This window comes from Phacochoerus africanus, chromosome 8 (genome assembly GCF_016906955.1).
Source record: "Phacochoerus africanus isolate WHEZ1 chromosome 8, ROS_Pafr_v1, whole genome shotgun sequence".
In the NCBI taxonomy this organism is placed as follows: domain Eukaryota; kingdom Metazoa; phylum Chordata; class Mammalia; order Artiodactyla; family Suidae; genus Phacochoerus; species Phacochoerus africanus.
Window position 1 is genome coordinate 109,380,243 of NC_062551.1, and position 26,241 is coordinate 109,406,483.

General features: G+C 39.0%; 1 protein-coding gene and 1 long non-coding RNA gene across 7 annotated transcripts in view; one reads left to right on the forward strand and one right to left on the reverse strand.

Moving 5' to 3' along the window:
- The window catches only part of ZNF521 (zinc finger protein 521), a 287,367-nt gene that overhangs the window by 38,228 nt on the left and 222,898 nt on the right, over nucleotides 1-26,241 (reverse strand). The gene's annotated exons all lie outside the window — the stretch shown is intronic.
- Nucleotides 622-11,703, forward strand: LOC125134535 (uncharacterized). 4 transcript variants are annotated; one of them, XR_007136677.1, is made up of 4 exons: nucleotides 6,764-7,530; nucleotides 7,678-7,737; nucleotides 7,901-7,948; nucleotides 9,019-9,366. It is a non-coding gene; the product is annotated as an uncharacterized LOC125134535 (long non-coding RNA). The 4 variants fall into 4 exon arrangements; XR_007136675.1 differs by adding an exon at nucleotides 622-858 and having other exon boundaries at nucleotides 7,435-7,948; XR_007136676.1 differs by adding an exon at nucleotides 11,300-11,703 and having other exon boundaries at nucleotides 6,764-7,948; nucleotides 9,019-9,197.

The following is a 26,241-nucleotide window of genomic DNA, read 5'->3' on the forward strand; positions in this document are numbered from 1 at the left end:
TTATTCAATCTATGGGAAATATATATTTAGCTAGCCCTACATGCAGTTTCACCAGAACAAAATGCCAAGACTAACACCAAAGCAACATTTATTATTTATCAATTGAGTTTCTAAAGTTTGCTCTACTCCCTTGTAAATGAAATGCTTTGCATGGCACTGACTTGGACTAGCCAAATTTACCTTATGCTCCTTGCCGTCATTATTTTTTGAAATCAAGCATTAATTCTGGCAAATCAAGTATTAACAAAATAACTGTCTTATTTGCCCGCTTATCTCTGGCAGGAAAATGATGAGTCAAAAATGCATCCGGTATTTCAAGAGGAAAAGTATTATTATCCCTTATTTCAACAGGAAAATGTTATTATGCATTTTATTTCTGACATACAAAAAGAGAGAGCCATATGAAAAAAGGGATAATTACCTTTTATTTGTCTCAATTCATAGAAAAGTCTCTATAGCCTAAATCCATGACCCATAGTTCATGTTTTAAGCAATTTTTATTAAAAGTCATACAGTCTTATAAAGCCCTATTATGTCGACTAATTGGTTAATTAGGTATATGCATCTATTCCACTCTTTGCTTCAAATTTCTCTTGTTTAATATTAAATATTGACCTGGGAGTTTCCAGCACAGGTGGAAGTACAGCTGTATTTACATTTTCGATATTGTACCAAAACCCACATAAACTGGTAATATCGAAAGAGGATGGCTCATGCAGCATAGACTAAATGTAACCTGCTTTAAAGTTAAATCTACTGGGAAAACATCTTGGAGAACGAGACGGTGCCAGGCAATACGGAGTCCACACAGCAGTGGGCCTGCAGTGCCAACCCTGCCCTGGACACAGCTCTCATCAGGTATGTTTTCATGTTACTGTGCTGAGTTGATGGCAAGGGTCAGGGCCTTTTCTTTCTTTTTTCAAAAATCTTCTTCTTGGCATAAAGCCACCAGTGACCTGAAGAAGAAAGTCTCTTAACACCGAAAACCTGTCTGTTCTTGCTAGAAGGCATAGGTTGCTATTGCTGATTGTTTAAAAAGAAAACAAACAGAAAAACTCAAATCGGACAAAAGTAATGGAATGAGGTTCACCAGCTTCACTAGTATCAAGGATCCCACAATCATGGGGTTTGAGACAAGAAACTAGCTGGACATTTCCAAAGTAAATTACCTAAGAAACTTCTATTTTTAATGACTTTTGGAAAAGCTGGCATCTTTTTTTCCTAAACCGTGGTGTTTTAGAATCCAGATTCAACACCAGAGCACAGGTCAGGTGTGCAAAGGGGCATGAGGGTATAAAGGGGGCCAGAGTCCCTCAGATTTCCAAGGGACCTCATCCTGCCCCTTTCACTCTGTCTGTGGCAATACTAAGGAAGTCCTGAGCGGCAATGCAAAAACCACAATACTCCACATTATTTGCAAATGACTCACATTTTTATTGTTCTATTGGTGTGACCTTAGGAATTTGGCCTTGAAAAATAAAAAAAGGTAATGGCGCAATAAATGCAATAAGTTTTCTAAAAACAGTTTATTGGAAATGTGCTGTGAAACTTGAATTCTTCTAATCAAACGATGCCACCCCTTAGAGAAATTTTCCTGTGCATTATTAAAGTGATATACTGCAGTACTAGTTAGAGCTCCATAACCTTTAAATTGCCCGATTGTAATTAAGGCCACTGGTTTTATTTAGGAAGGTTCAAGGAGGCTCAATTTAAGTTGGCTTAACTAGTGTGAATTTAATGTCATGCTGCCAGAAGGCAGAGGAGCTTTCTGGCCTGGCTGTTCTCTGGCACATGCAGCTGTGGGGTCATGAATTCTAAATTAAGCCCAGATTTAAAGAAACTACGGTTATCAGAGGTAGCTGGGTGTGTTCAAGTACCCATCCCCAGGTCTGCATAAGCCTATCATTCAATCACTCATCCTATCTGGGGAATCTAATTACATCTGATTATTTATAGTATGAATAGAACGGATTTATAGTTATTCTTAAAGGCAAAATGATCACTTTCGTTGAAAGGGGGGAGGGGCTGAGGCAAGGGCCAATCTGCATTAATGATTTAAAATGTGCATGTAAAAAAGTTATAAAGGCAGGAATGTTATTCACAATACAAAAGGAAATTCAAAGAAGGAAAATGAATAGGTATATGAGGAGAAGATAAAGAGAACTATTTGGACAGGCCACCAAATGGAGTGCTGAAAATAATCTATAAACTTCACTGAAAGGGCAGCAAATCAAGGACTGGAAACAAAAGATAAGAGAAAATGAAGGTTCTCAATGCATAAGAGAACCAACGGGTAGCAGCAAAGAGAAAACACTTAAGGATTTGACCCATGTTCAAAATTTTACTGGATGAGAGCTCAAAAACATTCATCTCTGGATAGAATGCTGGCAATTTTCTGTAACTCCAGCGGCAATAATGATAAATGAATTTCTTTAGAGCCAAGTGGCTCAAGCAGCCAACTACGTTACCACTATATAATTAATAACAATAAGCAATTAAAAAGAACAGCGGGTTGCAACTATAAGGTGTCAAAATATATTAGCAAAGGAAACAAGTGCAACAAATACATTTAAAAGAAAAATAAATGTACAGTCTTTGAATCTATGTAGTTTCTCTTTCTACACTCCATTTCAGATCTAGCTTTTTATGCTTGAGGGAAAATAGGGGGCGACGTAAAACTACTCTAAGGTGATTACATCCCTGCAAAAACAAATGACACTCCCAAAGCTCAGAGAAATCTGAAAGGTGACATGGAAATACGATTGTGAAGGCACCAGCGGGTTGGCTCTCCATAATATGGCATAATCCTCTTCCTAAGAAATATTCTAATAAATGCCTCCCCAAACTGTATTGTTGGCTCAAATGATTTCAAAGATCCCCCCCGCCCCAACACACAAAAATAATAAATGTGGGTTTTTTTTCCCCCATGTGAAACGGAGGAGAAGCAATAAACTAGGAATGTGTAAGAAAAAGGAAAGGATAAATGTATATATTTGGCTACATGCCAGAATGTTTGATAAAGGTTAGAAGGGGCTTTGGAGACAATCTAATTAACTATGGGTTCGTTGAAAAGATGAGAAAATTGAGACTGGAGATATTAACCGATGTGTTCACCATGGCCAGGCGTTTTGGCCACGGTCAAGCAGAATTCAGAGTTCCCGAATCCAATACTACACTGTCCCACCAAACTCTCACTTAAAAAAAGTCTCCTCCTCTTAAGTACAACAATTTAAGTCATCAATTATGCAAAGCAAAAGTCATTGTCTCTCTAGATCTCTTGCTGCTGTGCAAAGAGTTATTTATATCTCCATGCCACTTGGTCACTCCTTTGCTCCTTGATAAGACAAAGCCTGGACTTATTCCAACCCACGCCATCCCTTATTTCCTAATCAACTAACTGCCTACTATGAAAGTCAGATGTCCTTGTGAAAGCTTCCCCCTCCCCTCAGGAAAATAGAGCCTTCGTAGATACGCAGCACCTGTTAGTGATGGAAAGCTATATTCCCTGTATCTCCAGATTCTGCAGGGGTGCTAGGAACACCATCCTTGGTAAAGTGCTTTGGGCTGAGCTGTCAATCTGAAAGGAACATTCGTGACTATACAACAGGACGGAGAAGGCATCCATGGCTGAATGCTGATGCTCTCTCCTGATGGCAGTCACCCCGTGATTTGGTTAAACTGTCACCTGAAACCCTGAAGAGACTGGACTTTAGGCTCTCCTTCATGGAATTATTATTCAGAAACAAAGACTGCTCCCTTAAGTTCTCTTCTGCCTATAGCTAATTATACTTCTTTAAGTGCCTGGATCATGCCCTGATATGGTCTAACCGGTATATTTGGGAAGAACCTGGGACTCCATGCATATCCTAAGTGTGCGGCTTACTAAAAAGGCAATGCCATACTGCCACACTTATGTCTGGAAGATAGGTGAGCTCAATATGTTCCTGACCCATGTTTCTCTCTTGGGTATCATTCTGAATACACCAGCACATCTAGACACGATGTGCTAAAGCCAAGATGCTACCGGCATACCAATGAGTCATGCTCATTCCTATTTCCTTCTGTTTCCCGTCAGTCAAGAACATCCTGAGTGAGAGAGTTCCTACTACTGAGATGGGAAGGAAGAAAGAAGGAAGGATGGTAGAAAGAAGCATATTGTGACAAAGTTTTCTGTCTTATTTCTCCTTTGCTTAGAAGTACAGTGAAGAACCTGATACTCATTCTTAGGTGTTTCGTTCGGTCAAAGCTGGACTATGAAATGGGCCTAACAGAAACCACGGATTAGTTAATAAGTGTATCTGTTAAATGAAGAATGAGACATTATAATTAAGGATAGCTCTTTCTCAGATAGCAATTCCTTCTAATACCTTCCGCAAAGCTATTAAATATTTCTAAGAGTAGAATGCAAAATTATAAAGATGCTTTGGGCACAATAAATTTTTAATCCCCTATCTTTATGACAATTTTTCTAAAACCCAAACTGGCACATTCAAGATCCATTTTAATAATTTAAAAATTGTATACTCTGTCAATATAAAGAAGGCTGACAATTTCCTAACACAAAAGGAAATCTACTGAAAAAAAGTCACTAAAATACATATCAATGGCTGTAAGCATTTTTATATATTTAAAAGCTCTGTTTTGCTCCCCCACACCCCCCACATGATGTGATGCAATCAGCATTGAATTACAATGCTGTCTTATACAATCTAAGTAGAAATCTGATACTCACAATGATAAAATTTACATCCTTTCTGAAAGCAAGTCATATTTAGCTTACTTATCAATTTCATTATTAGTAAAGAAAAACAAAAGTCCAGGATAAAAGATGACCCATGGTGATGTCTTGGCCCCTTATTCTTCCTTTACTTCTGAAAAGCAGTAGCAGTGTTTGGTTTCTTAAAGACAGAGATTAGCATGAGAGTTTTTATATTTGACAATGTGGAGAAAAGTAAATACAGTATATAATTTTGCAGGAGAATAACTGTTGGGCAAGACAGAGGCGAACAGTCTGATATGAACCAGCAATGAAAAAATTCTTCTTTCTCTGAATATCAGAGGGAAGACAGTTCAGAAATTGAAACGAGAGAAGGTAAACAGAGATTCGCCTTGTAGGAATGTGCAGAAAGGAATGAAGTGAAGTCACTGTTTTTAGCATATTTTCAACCCATCACAATCATACATGGATACTTATATTTAGAGAAAAATGCCCAGTAACAAATTTTCTTCCCCGGAATGGAAGAGAAGTTTCCTGCATTAAATATTGGCTCAGCTACTTCAAAGCATTAAAAACATAAACAAAACCTCAGAGAATTAGATTTGGCTAAAACTATCTGTCACATTACCCTAATGAGTGAGCATGTGATTGACGAGGAAGCTGTAGTTTGGCATGGTGGCCAGACTACTCCATTCTGAGCCTTTTTAACTCCACCTAATGGCCCCCACAAGGCAGGTGGACACCCCTCCAAGGGGAGGCAACCGAGTGACACACAGAAGCAGAATCTGTGCCTCTCATCAGATCTGTGCATCCAGAATCCGAGCATCTCTCTTTTGAAATGAATATTAGAAAGTCTGTCTTAAGATGATAGCAGCAGGGAAATTCCAAATCAAAGTAGTCACTGTGGCCTTAACTAACCCGATTAGGTCGACGTATTACCTCATCTGCTGCAAAAGATCATACTTTGTGCTCAGGCCAATGTGACTTTTAAACATAAGAAGCTGAAGGAAGTGTCTATACCATTCAACCTCAGTTCTCCCTACCCTGTCTTTTTTTGTTTGAAAGTCTCCTTAGAGGGAGGCTCTTAGCAATGCTAAGACTGTTACGGTGGTACACTTTCCTCTCGTTGACCTCTACCTGAGGATGAGGATAAATATGATGACTCATTATACTTACAGAGCATTTTACAACTTTCAAAATGTCTGGTGTGGGTTTCTACACTTTGACTCTCAGTGAATCTACTCAATGACATGGATGGGTCCAGGTTAAGCCAGATCCTAGGAAGAGAGTAACTGATTTGCTCAAAGTCATGTGGGTAGTGACTGGTAGAGCTGGGCCCTGATCTGGGCCTGGACGCCAGATTTCAGGGAAGAAAATGGTTACATTTCAACATGGACCCAAGTTTTTAGTTTAATCCTCTATGATACTTAGTCCACTGAGTCCCTATGCTAAGGAAGATGGGAGATCACCCAGAACTTTGTGTTGGTAATGTCTGTTTAGTTCACGCAGTGATTCACAAAGGGAGGAAAAATCAGAAAAATGTACTTTCAGTATGAACCTTTCTAATGATCTTAGCGATTGACTTTAGTGCCCTTTGGAGGTTTAAGGCCAAACACGCGATACTCTTTGTTTTTAGGTTATTATTTTTGAATTTATCAAGATTGAATTCAAAACTTGGCATTCAAAAATCTGACTAATTCATGAAGAAATAACATATTTGCGTTCTGCTGGTATGGGTAAGGAAACCGATATGATTCATTTTAGTAACTAAATCTGTTTGTAAAAACCAAAAAAAAGTCATAATTTTCAAACTGTGTGAAGCAAGGCAGAATCATTTGTTTCCCAACAAATGGTACCAGTTTACAAGGCTGTTTTCTCTTCCGCATGTGGAGATTTTCACATAGACTGTTAAATATAACTGACTGAGTTGATTTGGAAAATACCAAGAAAACCATATACTGTACAGCTCAAATGACTGGAGCTAACAAAAACAAACAAACCCTCCCTGGCCCCCAGAAATGTAAATAAAAAGTTAGATTTCCCTGTACTACATTTGATTGCATTAATTGATGTTTAAAAAAAAATCCGTTGAAAATAAAGCCCAGCAGTAGCATTTTTCTTTCCTAAATCACAATAGCAGCACATTACAAACATTACCAAAAGGTCCCCTGGTACGTTTGTAAAGTTCCACTCTGGCAGTAAAATGCATCTACTGAGTGTTCTCCATTTCCATCTCTACCCTCCCAAATATGTAGGAAAGCAGGTCACAAATGCAATTAAGCCTCCTTGCAGGTTGTTTAAATATTCATTTCCAATGAGGACTCAGAAACTGAATGGTCAGCCACGGAATCCTTTTTAATTTATTAAAAAACCCTAATCTTGTTCTAAAACAGGGTTTGACCGCTGATAGCAGGCAGATCATTAGGACTGAATGTAATCGGCTGTGTTTCCAAAATCCTGACAAGTGAGGCATGCGCTTTGGTGAGCCTAGCCTATTAGCAAACACAGACCTCCACCAGCGGCTTCGGGGGGCTTACAGCGCAGTGGACAGGACAGACAGTGTTAATAACAGTCATCGGGGACATCATCTATAAAACCTCTCCTCTCATGCGCCATGGGGGAGTGATTTTAAAAACCTGGGCTTTGGAATCACTTGGTGGTAGTGGGTGGGATGCCCAACCCTAACCCCTACATCGTAAACCAAACCATCCCGCCAGTTGGGGCTATCGAGGACCACATCCAGGGCTGAGAAGTGAGACTCAGGGGAGAGAATCTACAGCCAGCGTTCAGCATCTGCCTCTGATAAGTGCTCGGTAAGTATCAGTTATTTTTGTTATTAAGCATGAAACAAACTTTAGCTGCGTTTGCGTTTGTTAAAGTATCTCCTATCAAGAGTTTTTACTCTTTAGAGTTGATTTATTGACACTGTTCCTCTATAATTCTCCCCTTTGTCTCCACAGAAGGTGTTTTCTCCTCCTCATCAGCTCTGTTGGCTGTCCCAGGTTTTGCCCGACTTGACAGTGAGAACTGAGACTGTGGCAGGACCCAGCTGGTGGGGTGGGGCGAGGGGGCATCCTTGCTCAAGAGACGGAGCGAGGCTTCAGGAGCTCTAGCGGCGCTGGTCAGGCTCCCACACCTGTGGGATGCTTTGGGCAGATCCAGCAGAGACCTTTTTTTTTTCAGGCTTTCAACTGAACCCAGACATTCAGCAAGAAATCTTCCTAGCACATGGTAATGGTAAACTTTGAAACAATGTCTAGAGGATGCTAATGCTGTTAACATTATCCACTTTTGCAAAGCTCTTTCTCTCCAGACACTGCCTAAAAAAAACTGGTTAATTTTTTTCTCCATCATCCTTGTCTCCTCAACCCAACTGTGTGTGTGTGTGTGTGTGTGCGCGCGCGCGTGCCTGTGTGTGTAGAGGGGATCGGAAGTAATGTTTAGATAATCTATTTGTGTTGGTTGGGATGACACAGAAAATTAGTGCAGAAATGAGGAAGAGTGGTACAGCTTAAGTGGAAAGAACCGTCACACCGTTTCCTGTACCTCAGACCTTAAGCCCTGGCCAAGTCTCCTCCCCTCACTCAGAAGTAATTTCTCTCAATTCCTACCATACTTTAAAGGACTCTTAGGGTATTCAGCGCATTCTTCCTTACAGCATAAATACGTATCTTATTTCCCCTAGAAAAAGAAGAGAAAGGTAGGGAGAGATAGAGGGAGGGAGGAGGGAGGGAGGAGACATTGGGAAGCCACTGTGCCCTAGGGATGTTTTACCTGTGGATTGGGAAGGTGTATGAAATGTTTTTGTTTGTTTTTTGTTTTGTTTTTTTGTTTTTTGCATTCCCAAACAACTCGACATGTAACCAAAGAGATCTTTTCAAGTTTATACCATTCTTCTACCAGTGACATGCCTCTTGCCTAGTTTTCTTACCTCTGATCAGCCCCTCGAATTTAAAAATAAAAGCAGGAGTTACTGTTGTGGCTCAGTGGGTTAAGAACCTGACTAGTATCCATGAGGATGTGGGTTCAATACCCAGCCTCACTCAGTAGGCTAAGGATCCGGCGTTGCCCTGAGCTGCAGTGTAGGTCGAGGACCCAGGCTGGATCCTGCATTGCTACGGCTGTGGTGTAGGCCGGCAGCTGCAGCTCCAATTCGATCCCTAGGCCGGGAATTTTCATATGCTGCAGGTGTGGCTGTAAAAATAAAAATAAAAGCAATTGTGTTTAGCCCCATCCCCTTTATTTATTTCTATCAAAAAAAAAAAAAAAAAAAAGCCTAACATTCTCCCTTTTTATTGCAGGGCCTACTTACTATCTGCTAGTGTTCTGGCCAACTTGATTTTTCTCTTGACAAGCAGAAAATGATGGCCATGCCGTGCCCTCCATGTGTTCTGCATCTAGCTGCTACCATTTCCCAGGCCCAGACTTCCACTGAGACCTCCCTGGAAGTTTTCTTCTATTTGCCATGTTGAAGTCTCAGGTAGAAAGAATGGGATACAAAGAATGGACCTATTAAGTATTTTCGACTACTGTCCCTACTCATCTGTGGGAAATCTCCATTTTCTTTCTTTAGAATGCCTCCTCATTGTAACCTCTAGAAATCAGAAGGTTTCTTTTTCTTTTTTAGTCTTTTTGCCATTTCTTGGGCCGCTCCTGCGGCATATGGAGGTTCTGAGGCTAGGGGTCCTATCGGAGCTGTAGCCACCGGCCTACGCTAGAGCCACAGCAACTCGGGATCCGAGCCACATCTGCAACCTACACCATAGCTCACGGCGACACCAGATCGTTAACCCATTGAGCAAGGGCAGGGACCGAACCCGTAACCTCATGGTTCCTAGTCGGATTCGTTAACGCACTGCGCCATGACGGGAACTCCAGAAGGTTTCAAAAGTCCCAGAGTTTCAAAATATTCTCAGGACCAGTCTGATTTTAAAAATGAAATTAACAGTCGCTAGGGCAGAAATGCGTTTCCAAACTCGAGTGTGAAATGTCTGTTTCGAGTATCGGCATTCCATTAGTCTCCCAAGATCTTTCTCCTCTCAACTGAGTGCTGGGATATCTGGCCAGCTGTTCTTAGTGAAAAGGATGCCCTGGCCAGGTGGACCACGGGGAAGGAGGTGCAAGCACCCTGTGTGCACCGTGATGCTTTCCCTGGTTTTAAGGGGCTAACTTGCTCCTTCATTAGCCTTTGCAACTCTCACTTCCTGAGGCTCGGGCTTGGATCTTCTCATTAGCACTGAATTCCCCTCCTCTGAGCAGAGCACAGATGTCAGGCAGGCCTGACCCAATATCTGGCTGATCAGATGCTGTTTACTTTCCTAAGCCCGAGGTTTTTAGGGCATCTTGAAACGAGGCGGTGGGATTCTTCTCCTGGCCTCCTTGTTAGGTGCGTGGGGGATGGGGGGGTGGGGGGGCAGCCATGGAATGCACATCAGGCCCCCAGTCAGCCGACCCCACAGCCACAGATCCGTGTTCCGCAAGGGCTGCTGTTTTTCCCAGGAAGCTGCCCTAAAGGACAAAGGGTCCAGACTGCTTGGCAGCAAACAAAATCTGCAGGAGGCTCCGGTCCCCGGAAACACCCAGGCTCGCCTTGGCACAACCAGCCCAGGGCAAATGGCCCATGAGCTTGTCCTTGTCGGAAAACGTTCTTTGTATGGCATTAAATAAATAAATAAGTGGATGCATACATACATGCATACATACATACAAATATGAAATGAGTCTCTTTAATAATTTGAAGCCATCATCTCCGCTCATGTAGGAGGCAGTCATTAGGGCCCGTGACAAAGGGGCCTTTGGGTTTTCTCTTTACCTTTGATCTGCATTATGAAATGTTAATGTCCATCCCATCAGAGCCTCCTCCAGAAACACACCCTTTCTCGAAAGGCTTCCCCCTGCCCACTGCAACTTCCACTTCGATGCTCCATTTACACGGAGGGGCTGCCGTTGGGCTCAGGCCCAGGCACCGCTGACAATTTTAAACAGGGCTGGCTAGACGGCTAAATAAAATGTAGTGATGATAAAGCACACGGCCAGGATTACATTGTGGCCGAGATTTAATCCTACATATCCTATCTCGTGTCTCTTCACATTACTCACATACTCCCTAACGTGTGAAACTTAACGCCGAGTGTTCGTGTTTCGTCTACGGCAGGTAACTCGGGGGTGGGGGGAGTGGCCCTAGAATCTGTAATTTTGTGTTGATTAGGTAGGAAACCACCACAAGCACATATTTTGATATCTCTATTAACAGCCTGTTCATGTCGAACTGCAAAACTTGGTTGTACTTCTTTCACCATCTTTGCCCAAGACAGACCAGTAAACACAATTCCTCTCTCTATAATTAGCCTTTTCTCTGAGGGCCCTGAAGTAAGTCTGCATGCCGTAGATTTAATATCCAGTGCTATATCCATATGTGCTGCCCTTGCCTGGTCCCAGAGCATATAAACTCCCCTATTAGCAGCCTTGACTGCTTAATTATGCAGATTTTTTTTGTACCCGCCTGCCTGTAAAATTACTGTGTCTAACCTTTTTTTTTTTCCTCTTTGCACCATGCTGGCCATTCTAATGAAATCGGCATAGGGGAAAGGGCCTGATTTGCAGTTATGGAGGCTGGATCGCACTGGCAAGCTGTCCTTAGCGGGAGTTACAAAAGAAGTCAAATGCCTTCATCTGCTTCTACCCTATCATCCCCAAGGTGATTGAGTTCACTTCCCGATGCTTCCCAAGTTTTCCTCAGGCTGTCCAATCAGCACGTCCACCAGGGAGCCCAGCCTAGCTTGCAACAGTCTCTGTATCTAGTTACAGCCCCACCAGGGACAGTCAACCATCCACCCCCAAGCCTTCAGATGAAAACCTTTTCTAACAAGGCCGCCCAGCGCCAATGAAATAACACACATCTGCATATCCACTGGGTCCCATGTTTCTTGTGCTCATGGATTATGTATCTTGCAGCCTCTAATAAAGAAATGCAGTTCTTTGTTTAATGTTTATCTTGTGCTTGTTAAGCAAATGCTAATGTTGTATCAGAATGCTTTAGTGCTATTTGGGTTTTTGGTGATTTACTACAAGACAATCTGCTGTGAAGTAAATTTAGAGAGAGAGAGAGAGGAAAGAGGGGAGAAAAAAAATCCTGGTTGAAAGGGAGAAAAAGAAAACGTTTTGACAGAAAAACCAGGGAAAAGGGAATGAGAGAGTGCGGAGAGAATGAGAGAGGAAAAGTGCATTCCAGATGTGGAGCAAAAGCCTGAGACAGACAGACAGGCAGATGGAGAGACAGACATGTGTTCGCGTGCGTGCGCACACACACACACACACACACACACGCTGGGGGTGGGGGCTAGGGTGGAGAGCAGGGCCTTGTACAAATCCCTCGGCCCCAGGCTGACATACTCACTTTATCTCTGGACAGTTTATTCTAGAGAATAAACCCAGTACAATTTCCAAAAGGGATGAGATGCTAACTTCCCCTTCAGTGATAAGGTAAACAGTGTCCTGAAGGGTAAACAAAAAATAAAAAAGCCTTTTTTGTTGTTGTTGTTGTCTGCCTTTGTGCCCTGATGGTTAGCACTGTGCACTGTTATTCACAGACCACAGGGAAGCCCTAAATTTAATTGTTCATGCCTAGCTCTGCTAGAAATAGGCAAAAAATAATCAGGACCTCCCTCCTCCCAATTTCAGGGAGAGGTGGGGGCTGGGGGAAAAGAAAAGAGGGTGGCAGCTTGAAAGCTGATGAATGAATGCCCTTTATTTATCCTCTGGCAAGATAGGATATGGATATCCACAGAGCAAACCTTTCCCTCCTGCTCCCCAATGCCTGCAATCCTGTTAGGGAAGAGGATGTCGTTTCTATACTGAGAGATCACACATCTCCACCCTATTCCCATTTTTGACAGGAGAGGACATAAATGCAATTCTCTAAAGGTATAAAATCAAGAGGTCAATATATTTTACAATGACTGCTATTATAATTTGTTGACAAATGTGAGGTTAACGAGGCCTTAGATTTTCTGTGTTTTACAATATACAGAGACCGTTTGATAAGAGATAATGATCTCACAATATATACAAGTATTGAACCATTTTGTCATACCCCTGAAACTAGGACAATGTTAGCTGTCAATTATATCTCAATTTAAGAAAGGAGATAAGGATGGAGAGAATAGAAAAGTGATTCCGATAAATGAGTATCTGGCTCAGAGAGGACACTTGTCACAAATCATAGTTTCTTTCCTTCCTCTCTGCATTTCACAAAATAAACCAATGAATTTCCAAAAGGATAAAAAAAAACCAAACCTCTAAGTGGATAAATGAAAAGCAAACACCTCCCATACGAATACAAGTGGCAATTACATCTGCACAGAAGAATGCCATGTTAGCTTTCTTCTTGGACAAACATCTCTATCCTTACCTCACTATGGAAGCTGATGATAAATTTAGTCTCTGTGATTAATACAATTAACTTTAAGTACTCTGGTTCTTTTGAAATACCTTAGTGTTGTTACAGAGGTTTCCATTAAACATGTGAGCTACTGCTTCAGAAAAAGAATATCCGAGTTACCTTCCTCGTTGCTAAAAACATATCTTAAATGCATGTTTTATTTTTCTTCTTTTCTAAAGTAGAGTTGACTTACAATGTTGGGGTAATTTCTGTTGTACAGCAAAGCAATTCAGTTATACATATATATATATACACTCTTTACAAATATTCTTTTCCAGGAAGTTCCTGTCGTGGCTCAGTGGTTAACGAATCCAACTAGGAACACTGAGGTCTCAAGTTCGATCCCTGGCCTCGCTCAGTGGGTTAAGGATCTGGCGTTGCCGTGAGCTGTGGTGTAGGTTGCAGACATGGCTCAGATCCTGCATTGCTATGGCTGTGGCATAGGCAGGAGGCTACAGCTCTGATTAGACCCCTAGCCGAGGAACCTCCATATGCCATGGGCGCCTTTCCCAATATGTGGTTTATCATAGGACATTGGATATAGTTCTCTGTGCTGTACAGTAGGATCTCATTGTTTATTATTTCTCTTCTGAACATTATTTTCCTTGATAAATTTCCTGCTTTCTAATGATGCCCTATTAATACAGAAAAGCTGACTCAAAGTCCTTTCTTTAGAGGCCAGTGGAAATAAGTAGAACAGACAGTGAAGGCATCCATTCGCTACAGGAATAACTGGAAATCTAAAGTCTGGGATTCTCAAAAGTACTGCCTCTTGAGGCTCCCAGGGGCTCTCTGCAGAGTGAAGCTTAATTACTACCAGTGGGCATGATCTGGGGATCTGACACTCATTCTTTGGGGTCCAACCAGAAGGAATCAACTTCCATGATTTCATTTCACACAAAAAAAGCCATGATCACAACACACCTCATTTAGGCTCAAAGCAAATTCTACTGCTGAAAGGTCTTCCTTCCCATTGTCTTAGCCATTTGGTCCCCACTGGGGGCTATTATTAGAATTGGAATTTAATGTATCTCTTTTTTTCCTTTAAATTTTACAGAGGGTCAAAAAAGACAGAAAAAGGAAATCAATGGTACCATTTCATTAGCTGGCACTTATAGCTGTGGTAAGCCTTGAATCATGGGCTTTCCTGTTCATAGGTATCATAGAAGCTCTCCAAATAATAAATAACAGCAAAATATGCATGTTTGGATCTTTCTTCTCCGTGACCTATAGGACATCTCATTGTCATGTCACTAATTCACATTATACTCCTAATAAGGTAGCTATGTTCTGTGTGCTATACCTAAGAAACAGAAATACAAAAATACTGAAAAATGGCCCTCAAAGATGAATGTTTAATTTGAGATCCCCTGCCCTCTCCAGGGAAGTGGGGTTTGGGAGAATTCAGGCTGCTCAAAAGCCTGACACCTGAAATGCCACAGCTTTGAGAGGGAGGCTGACTCCAGTGGATTTTCAAAGAATTTCACCTAACTTTCCCTGCCCCAGTAACATAAACAATGTTCTATCCATCCTGGGTTAGATACCCAAGCATTCAGTGTAGTATATTTTCACAGGTAAGTGCGGAGGATACAGGGAGCAAACAGCAAATAACTTGAATACAACCATATTTTATTCCGGAATGTTCAGTGACCAAAGTGACCCAAGGGCAATGGGGAGATGTGACACTGTGGTCTGAGAAGGGGAAACAAGAGCACTGAGATTTAGCTGCTAAGGCTTTTAGGAACTCCACAGAGAAGAGAATGTGGTACCAGTGGCATCACACTGAAGCCACTCTAAATGATCCTGAGGCCCTCTGAACTGCACTTGGAACAAAATCCAGGATGAGAAGTAGACAGTGGGTTGCAGTGGGGTTGAAATAGATTCCAACTGATAAAATGTGTGGGAACTACTTTATTAAAAAAAAAAAAGCCCCCCCCCAAACAAAAACAAAAACAAAAAACCCACAAACAAATCCAAAGGGCCACGCTTGAAACACAGTTTAGAATGATAGAATACATTACTACCACACTCTTAGGAACCATACTACACTAATTTTCTAACCTGTGGGACATCAGTTCCACTTTGGGTTGCCATAATAAGATCCTACTGGATTGAACTTCCTGCAGATAATAACTATAACTTCTGGACAAAAGATTAAAAAACAACCCCTACAATTAACCTGAAGGCACTGGCATGTGAATATGAGCAGGTGGAGTCTCGAGAGAGTCAACCCTGGGAAGAAGGCAATAACATAAGATGAATTTCCTATTTTTTATATATTTTAGCTGCACATGGATGCTAACAGGCCAATAGGAAAATATAGCTTTTCTGGCTTCAAAAAAAAAAAAAAAAAAGAATTTGAAATAAGCAAAGTCACTGAAAGTAGAATAAAAAACCCTGGAAAGGAAAGACCTGGGTGTGATGGAAAAGCACAATCCTGTGTAAAACTGCCCAATCTCTAGCAGACCTCTGAACCATACAAGTGCAGAATGGGTTGAAAGAGGCCCAATTATGAATTAAAACACACAAAAAAGCCAAAGAGACATGTGAACTGCAGTCCGAAAGATAGGGTTTGCAGTTTGAGTCTGATCAAGTTACTTGCCTCCTAAACCAAAAATGTCTGCACTTTTTTGAGGAGTGTAACAGAATCCAGAGTATCTACAATATTCTCTACGTCCAAGATTCAATCCAGATTAGTGGGCATACAAAGAAAATGGAAAATATATTCATTTTCAAGACAAATGACAATAAACTCAGATGTCAGAGTTAGCATCTGAGGGCTTTAAAGCAGCCATTATAACCATGTTCAATAATACAAAGGGAAATACGCTCCCCATGAATGAAAACACAGGAAATCACAGCAAAGGAAAAGAATCTATAGAAAGGTACCAAATGGAAAATCCAGGGCTGAAAATTACAATTTATTACATCAAACAATCAGTGTATAGGCTTAAAAGCATAACGGGATGTTCTAATGGAAAACGTCAATGAATGTGAAAACAGATGCATAGAAATGATTCACTGTGAAGAATAAAGAGTAAAGTATTAAACGAAATGAATAGATCTGTAAGAACCTATAGGACAATATCAATACATGGGGTAAATGTAGTACCAAGGAGTGGAAAAAGAGAATGATGTACAATAAATATTTTAAGACATAGTGGTTGAACAGTTCCTCAATTTAGGTAAAGACACAATTCTACAGATTCAAAAAGCTCAGCAAACTCCAAGCAGGAGAAATCAAACAAACAAACAAACAAAAAGAGCATATCCTAAAAAATGAAAATAAAGGGAACATCTTAAAATAGCAAACAAAACAAAACCCATAGAAGCATATTTCATAGGGAAAACAGTCATTTGAAAGACTTCTGACTTCTCACTAGAAACAATGGAGTGAGCCCAGGAGATAGTGGACCATACTGTTCTGGTTCTGGAAGCAAAAGAAAACTGTAAACTTATAAAATAGCAAAACATCCTTCCAAAATAGAGGTGAAATAAAAATATGTCTCTATAAAGACCACAAAGAGAATTTGCTGCTAGCAAAACTTAACCACAGGGAGTGATGCTTCAGGCTGAAGAGAAAGTATACTAGATGAAAACTTGGCTCTTCAGAAGAATGAAGATCATCAGAATCACTAAGTAACTGGTAAACACAAAAATTATTTTTCCTGTTAATTTCTTTAATATATACATATAATTACAGCAAAAATTATAACATTGTCTCATCTTGTCTTATATACATAGATACACTACATAAGAAATCTATATCATAGATAGATCTATATAGCTACAAAGTACCTGCATTTTACATAAAGTGGTACGATATTGACTCTGACTATAATGCTAAGGGTGCATATTGTAACCTCTAGAACAACCACTAAATTAATAAAGCAAAGTGTTACAGTAAAAAATCCTAGAGATAAATTACAATGGAATCCTATAAAATATTCAAATAATCTAAAAGAAAGTAGGAAAGGACAAAAGATAATTTAAAAAAAGAGAGAAAAGATAATAACAAACAAAAAAGAACTTGTAGATTCCAACCAACCATATTAATAATTACGATAAAATTATAGTGGGAAAAAGACAGAGGTTGTCAAAGTGAATAAAAAGGCATATCCAATTAGATACTGTCCACAAGAGATACACTTTAAATATGAAAACTGGGAGGTTGAAAGTAAATGAATAGGAAGAATACATACCATATATAGACTAAGCATAAGAAAGTTAGAGTGGCTGTATTAATATTGGCTTCAAGATAATATTGCCAGAGATAAAAAAGGATATTTCATAAACGAAAAATGGGTCATTGATCGGAAAGATGTAATAGTCACCAATGTGCATACACTTAAAGAGGAGCTTCAAAATACATAAATAACTGACAGAATTTAAGGGGAAAATGGATAATTTTACAGTCATAGATGGATATTATGACTCTTAGCAACTGATAGAACAACTAGATCCCCCATCACTAGTGACATAGACCATCTGAACAACACTATCAACCACCCTGACCTAATTGATAACTCTAGAACATTATACTCAACATCTGCAGAATACACATTGTTTTCAAGTGCACATAATACATTCACCAAGACTGACCATATGTTTACCCACAGAACGAGTGTCAATAAACTTAAGAGAAATGAAACCATACAAAGTATGCTATCTATATACCATGGAATTAGAAATTAATAACATTGATATTTAGAAAAACTCCAAATCTTTAGAAATTAAAAGCATACTTCTAAATAATCCATGGATCACAAACTAAGAAATCACAAGATAAATTAAATTATATTTTGACCTGAAGGTTACTGAAAATGCAACATTTCAAAATTTGGGATGCAGCTAAATCATTTCTTAGAAGGAAATGTATACATTTAAATGCTTATGTTAAAAAGGGAAAATAAAGTCTAATGACTCAAGTTTTACCTTAAGAAACTAGAAAAAGAAGGGCATAGTAAACCTAAAGTCAGTATAAGGAAGGAAATAATACAGATAAGAATGGAAGTCAAAACATAGGGAATATTAGTCAAATCAAAAGTCAATTCTTTGAAAAGATCAGGAGAATTGATAAACTTATCTAGACTGATAAGAAAAGAGAGCACAAATGACGAATACTTGGAATTAAAGAGTAGCATTATTGATTTTATACATTTTTACTATAACATGGATATATTTTCTTTTTTTTCTATAGCTATTTAAAGGAAGAGAAAAAATAGCATGAACAACTTCATGCCGACAAATCTGTTACAAAAGTAAACAGAAAATCTGAACAGCCTTTTATCTACTGAAAACTGAATTCATTAAAAAAGGAAGGAAGGAGAGAGTGAAGGAGGGAGGGAAGGAAGAAAAGAAGGAAGGAAGAAGGCTGGCAGGCTGAGATGAATTCATTGGTGAATTCCAACATGCATTCAAGGAAAAAATAATGCCAACCTTAAACTCTTTTGAAAAATCTTTTATGAGGTCAGACTAAGTCTAATACCAAAACCTGAAAAAGACCCTATAAAACTGGTAGGATTGGCCTACATCCAGAATAGATTTATTCAATCATATTAATATACCTTTAAGAGGGACACTGATGGGTCAAAAAAAAAAAAAAAAAAAAAACGAATGAAAACGAACTGAGGAGTTCCCATAGTCATGGCACAGCGGAAACGAATCTGACTAGGAACCATGCATGAGGTTATGGGTTTGATCCCTGGCCTCGCTCAGTGGGTTAAGGATCTGCCATTGCTGTGAGCTGTGGTGTAGGCCAGCAGCTGCAACTCCAATTGGACCCCTAGCTTGGGAACCTCCATATGCCCCGGGTGCAGCCCTAAAAAGCAAAAAAAAAAAAAAAAAAAAAAAAAAAGAATAAGAAAAAGAAAACTAACTGAAATATTTTCCTCTATCTTACTCTTAGCCATGTTATCTATTTTATAATAAATGGATCAATCTCTTTAGAACGAAAACTGATCTGTGCACAAATGCCGTGGGCTCTCTTCTCACTTGAGGAGCAGTCTCTCCTCACTAGGCAGCATTTTTATGTCCTGTCTGCAGTAAGACATTGGGGATGGGGTGGAGGGTCTGAAAAAAGCACAGACCTGCTGTTGTTCAAGGAGCCAGGAAGGAATCTGATTTTGGTCACAAGTTGCCTATGCACTCAAGTCTTGCTTTACTGGTAGCAAAATTCATATTTTAGTCAAAAACTTTTTCAAGAAAAATTCAGAGCAAAATGAGACTAAATTTGTTCTCACGTATTCCCTAAAAATGAAAATAGGGTGAAAGAGAGAAAAGTTTGAAACATTTTTAGAAGAAATGAAGTATCTGCATGTGCAAGTAGGAAGCAGAGTACAGTGACTTCTCCCCCATCCCCCACCATTGTGGGAAGAGGCAGCGGCAGCACTGAGATTATTTGGGAAAGTATTATTTCAAGGAGTTCCACCAAGGTAGCAGAGAAAGTATTTAAGAAAAGTTCAGAACATAGGTGCTTTACAGAGGAGTTTATAACTGGAATGTTAAGTGTGACAGAAATTCGTGTGTCCCTCCCCTGGCTATCTCAAGTACCTGACTTGGGCTGATGGTGCAGATAAATCTTTTAAGGAGGGTCCAAAGAACTGAGGACTTGCTCTGCAACCTGCCTTCTCCAGTTCTAGGACTGCATCTTTTTTTTTTTTTTTTTTGCTATTTCTTGGGCCGCTCCCGCGGCATATGGAGGTTCCCAGGCTAGGGGTCCAATCCCGGAGCCATAGCCCCCGGCCTACGCCAGAGCCACAGCAACGCAACTGCGTTGCAACCTACACCACAGCTCACGGCAACGCCGGATCCTTAACTCACTGAGCAAGGCCAGGGACCGAACCCGAAACCTCATGGTTCCTAGTCGGATTCGTTAACCACTGCGCCACGATGGGAACTCCATTTTTTTTTTTTTTTTTGCTAGGACTGCATCTTTCTGCTTTAACTCTCAAAGTGGTGGTCACTTTGCATTTAATTAATAATTGTCCTAGTCAATTCTTTTTCCTAAAATAATGGGAAAAAGATTTTACCCTCCCATCTCAAATAACTAAGAAAAAAATGGACAAAGTATATGAAACAGCATTTTTCAATCACCGAACATGAAGCAGTGTAGGAAGGTGATCTTTGAAGGAGGGATAGCACCTGAAATGAGCCCCAAACTGCCCAGAGAGTTTCCAGCCACAGCGTATGAAGGGGAAACCTAGGGTGGACATGGAGATCTTTCTGAGCCAGCAGCCCAAGGAGGCTAAATAAAGTGGAGTCCTAGAGAAGAGAGACCCATGTAGAGAGATGATCTGAAAAGGGTCCTCCCAAGTCTTAAGTTGAGAGTTGATTGGTGCATGTGTGTGAAGCAGCTACCTGAGGCCAGGGAAAATCCTTTCTGTGAGGAGTGTGGGGAAAATTTCCCATGTCTCACACAAGGCTGTGTTCCCACAAGTCTGAGCAGAAAACTTCTTACTTCAATATCCTCATTGCTTTGAAATAAGTATTTTTAGGGCATTGCCTTTATCACAGGGGAAAATTAGCCTTAAATCAAGGGCTGCTCTGATCCCTCACACACAAAAAATGCCTCCAGAGGACTAAGTTAACTTAAATGCTTCCGAGAACAAAGCTCAAGAATATTTATATAAATATAAAAATATCTAGCACCTAATCAAGGTAAAACTCATAATATCTGACATTCAATAAAAAAAAAAATCACTAAGCTCTCAGGAAAATGCAATGTACAAAGCAAAGACAAAAGTCAATAGCAGAACAGTCATAGAAATGACACAGATAAAATCAGCAGACATGGACATTATAAAAGTTATCATAACTACACTGCATGTGTTCAAGAGGTAGAAGAAACACTGAGCATAGTTAATAGAGACATGAAAGACAAAAAGACATATTAAACTTTAAGAGATGAATAATACAGAATGGATTTAACAACCGATTAGACATCACAGAAGAAAAGATTAGTGAATTTAAGACACAGGAATAAAAACTATCCAAAATGAAGCACAAAGAGAAAAAGAACTTAAAAAAAAAATGAACAAAGCATCAATGAGCTGTGAGACAACTTCAAGCAGTTTAAGTAAAATTGGAATCCCTGAAGGGCCTTACAGAAAGATACTTGAAAAGGAGGTAATTTTTGACTGATGAACTGTCATGGACATTCAAGTTATTTGAATATGCTCTAATTCTCTACATTTTCATGGTTTTAATTATACACTATTTTCTGAATATTGTAACAAATTATATCTATAAATATCAAATATTTAAAAACAAATCCACATTTAAAATCTGGAATCATGCATATTCTACCAAATAGATGAGTGGTTTTCAGGATACATCATGAGGTAAAATGAAGTTCTAATATAAATTTATCTTCTACATTTTATGGACCTGAACAGTGATGCATTATTGATGAAGAAATTAAGAAATTTCTCACACAGAGGTTTTCTCCCCATGATTGAGATGAAGGCAGCCTGCGAATGTGAGGAAAAGAAAAGAAAGATGTTTTGGTCACAGGTTGCAGGGGAAAAATCAGCAAATTGTGGTATGAATGATATCAGAGAGAATGGAAGCTGACAAGTTTTACATAAAAATGATAAAAAAGGAAGGAGAGAAAATCAAGAAGTATATGTCAAATCACTATATTGTATGCCTTAAAGTTAGAGGATGTTATATGTCAGTTACATCTCAAATCAAGTGGAATAAGTCAGGAACAAGCTTTAAGAGTGGGAAGTGAAATTCCGTCTAGTCAGAAAGGTGTAATTCATATACATTCAGATATTTATAGATGTTTTGGTTTGCTCAAACATAAAGTACTTGATTTAGAACAAGGCTCTATTTGCTTCTGCTTAATTGAATTATAATTTACACAGTCAATATTACACTTACCATTGAAAATCTGAGCCAAATTTTCCTCTATTTGGGATCAGAATGACTAATAATTAGAGATATAAACAATAATAATTTGTATGGGTGACTACTTAAGACAAAGAGGCAGAAGAAACAAAAATTTGTCAACTACATTGTTAGAAAGCATATTGTATTAGTTTTTGATATGCATATTGGTGGCTGAAATGTTGAGCCAAGACTCATTTCAAAAAAAAAAAAAAGCAAATGATAAAAATATGTGAGGACAAAGGGAAAGCAACAATATTAACAAAACCTCACTCAGTTTAATACAAAGATTAATATTCTCAAAGTCAAAAAACATTAGCACTATTAAGTACTTTCATGCAATCTCCTCATTTCCTGGGGTAAAGAGACTGCCTTGGTTATGCAGCTACTTAGTTTAAGGGAAAGAACTGAAAAGCAAGTTTCCTAAATCACAGCCCTGGGCCCAGTCCACTGAACCCAATAATTTGCTTAAGATGGCAGGGAGCATGAATCTACTGTATACATTGAGTTAACAGGAGACTCTAATGCACCTTAAAGTGTATACCACTCATACAAATACTCTAACATAACCCGGATCTACCTTGACCTACTATACTTCCTATAAAAAATATTAATTCCATATTTACTAATAATTTTTGGTTCACAGAACTTGAAAGCGCTTTTGAGGGCACTGGCCTGAATGAACCCAGCTCTCTTAAAAGATCTGTCCACAAAGATACAATCCCTTCATTAACCTTCTGATAAATGGTCCCCTTTATGCCTTGTAAGTAATTCAGGTTCACTCAATTATTTTCATAAATTGTCATTCCAGTATCTTTTAGAGGAACACATGAGGGGTTGTGAGCCAAGAAATCTGAATCCTGGCCCCACCTCTGCTCGGTGCTTGGTAAATCATGGAACCAGTGTGGATCTCAGCTTTCTCATGAAAGCAAAAGGGGACAGAATGCTCTCTAAGTTTTTCCAAATCTCTTTATTTGTAAGGGTCAGGAGAACAAATCCCTCATTTTGTATTTGAAACTGTATTATTTATTTTCTTTCCTTCTCATTTCCTTTCTGTACTCATCAACAAGCAAAAGGATCTGTGAAAAGACACAGAGTAGGGATGTGCTAAAGTAACTGTCATCATTTTTCTATATCTTATTTTTTAACATCAGCTCTAGGACTGCTTCTTTTATTCTCCTTAGTTTTCTGGCCATTTGGGCCTTGCTTCAGAAACTAGGTAATATGCTAGGTAAAAGCATTGATAATCAGATGGTTTTTGAGGAGTGATGAAATGACAAAAGCGGAGAATTGGGACTGCCTTTATAAATTTGTGGTTTAAATTTCAGAAAAATCCTTTTTTTTTTTAACTTCTTTTATTTGTCCTGAACTCTTTCCCTTTGTTCTTAATTCTCATCCAGATTTCCTTCCTGATTTTGCTGTACTGATGATCCTCATTGGCTTGGCTATTTTGACCTTATTTTCAATTGGGAATCAATAAATGACTTACCTATGCTGACAGCCCTCATATGTAAAAATTCTATTCATCTAAGTTATCAAATAAGCAGAAATGCTTTGACCTAAACAAATTAAATATCCATGTCAAATATACTCCTCCATAGTATAAATACAGCTTCCAAAGCTCCTATTTTTAAACCATAGGTATTAGAAAGATTCATGCATAAATGCTTTGCATTATATAAATCCAAGCTATAATCATTGTACTAGGTAGTTCTACTTTAGGAGTTTTACATTGCTTATGGAATTTTCTAGTATGGTGTTATTTAAAAACATTCAACCAAAATTTCCTAAACACCATTTATGAGCATTGAGCACATATAAAAGTGACTTCAATTAGTTGACATTATATGCCTACCAGAAGTACCTCAAAGATGAGTTCCCGTTGTGGCACAGGGGTTAACGAATCTGACTGGGAACCATGAGGTTGCTGGTTCGATCCCTGGCCTTGCTCAGTGGGTTAAGGATCTGGTGTTGCCGTGAGCTGTGGTGTGGGTCGCAGACATGGCTCAGCTCCCTCAGTAGCTATGGCTCTGGTGTAGGCTGGTGGCTACAGCTCCAATTAAGACCCCTAGCCCGGGAACCTCCATATGCCATGGGAGTGGCCCTAGAAAAGGCAAAAAGAAAAAAAAAAGTACCTCAAAGAATACGCACACATCAGATAATATCAGTCTGAGATATGAATTCACCTTTAATATGATATTTGATCTCATCAATTAAAAAGTTTATATATACCTCGAAGGGAGGGGTGGACTTTCTCCTGTTTTTATTTACAATGAAAACTGAATTTTAAGCCTCCACATGGGAACATGGTAGACAATAATCCATTGCTGAACATTAGTATTTGTCTGATTTATTGATCGAATGAAATGAGATCTCTGATTCAACTCAAGAGTTTGGCATTTTACACTTTACAATTTGTAAACCTTTGACTAATACTAAATTTCAAAGAAGTCTATTGATGTGGAGCAAATCTGGCCTGAGACTAAGAGATATCAAGACATACATTACATTCAATTTGTGGTTCAACTTCTCTTCCTAAAATGAAACAGTAACTGTTAAGTCTTTTTGAATAGTCCATTGTGTGTGTGTGTGTGTGTGTGTGTGTGTAAAAAGTTCAATTACAGGCTAACAAGACTGTATCAATTATCTCTTTGGCTACGTGGATCCAAATAAGCAGGTGCTACATCAAGTAATTTAGCACAAAATTGACTAAAAATAGCGAATCTGGTAAAACTAATGCATATGTGTGTATACGCATGTCTATAAAATGGTAAAAATGTAAAAATTTCCAGGATAGATTTTGCCTTCAAAATTGCTTTATCATCATCATAATTATTATGAGTAGAAAGGTATAAATTGGCTGTGGTTTTGCTATTGTTTCTAAAATATAAACTTGCTGTTATTCAGTAGTAGCTGGCCCTTTACATTTTAATGTGGACATAAGCCCATATTTTGCAAGTGTTTGACTGCTACTTAAGTGCAAAATTAGGAAACGGTGTATTTTATCTTACATTCGATTTCTAGTTACAGTGAGCTTTTTAACTCTAGTACAATGTTTGTGTACTATGCCCCCTTTCAATGGCCCTCGCAGATGTAATTTTTGCCTCCATGTACTTTTTAAGTCAGGAATTTGGATCCAAGGAAGAGCCTCAAGAAACAGAAGAGACTTCTCCAGGACAACTGATAAGAATAAACAGTCTCAAAAACTTGAAAGTAATGGAGACCATATGGTAATTCCCCCACAGTTTTCTCAATCCCACGAACCCATTTCCAACTCTCACAAGCAACCCTTGGCTTCTCAGAACTTTTTCTTCCTAATTAAATTGACCGGGAAACATTCCTCTCGTTTTCTAGCTCCTTACTTTGTAGGATGCAAACTCGTAATTGAAGTCAGGCTATTGATGATATGCTTATATTCTACATAGTAACATTATAAATTTAAATGAAGCAGTATCACGTTCCAGCTCCTCAAATGAACAGCTCATTCCATATAAATGGAAGGACTATTAATAACTACATTCTGTTTTTCTATTCCTCCATAGTTTCAATTAGTTATACAGATATTTACTTCCTTCTTTTTACCTGTGTACTATTTAAAATTCTTTACTCAACTGAAGATGCAGCTCTGTTTTGTGGAATACGTAAAGTGACGCATGAGAAACATTTACCTCCCAGAAATTATTAAAGGGCTAAAGAAGAGCCACATACAAACACTCTAGAAATGCCCATTTAAGTGGACAGAAGTCCTTTTTTTTTGCCCTTCTTTTTTTACTTTTTTTAAATTATAGTTGATTTACAGTGTTCTGTCAATTTCTGCTGTACAGAAAAATGACCCAGTTATACACATATCTTTTGAAATTTTTCTACTTAAGAGACAAGTATAAGACAAATCTTGGATATTAGGAGAAAATTTTACTCTGAACAACTCCAGTGATTAGTACATATTTGGAATGTCATGTAAAATTCATAATAAAAATAAACCAAAGGATTAAATTAATGTAATTGCTGCACTTGTATTTCTTGGCACTGAGAAAGACTGTCTCTCTCCGATAGCCTCCAGCAGCATAAACTTGGATGAGCCATTTGACCTCTCTAGGACTGAGTTTATCCATTGGGCCAAGTGATTCATAAGGTCTGTTCCAGTTCTAAAAACACTGTGGGTCTGTATTATTGGTGGGGAATGCTTTAATAA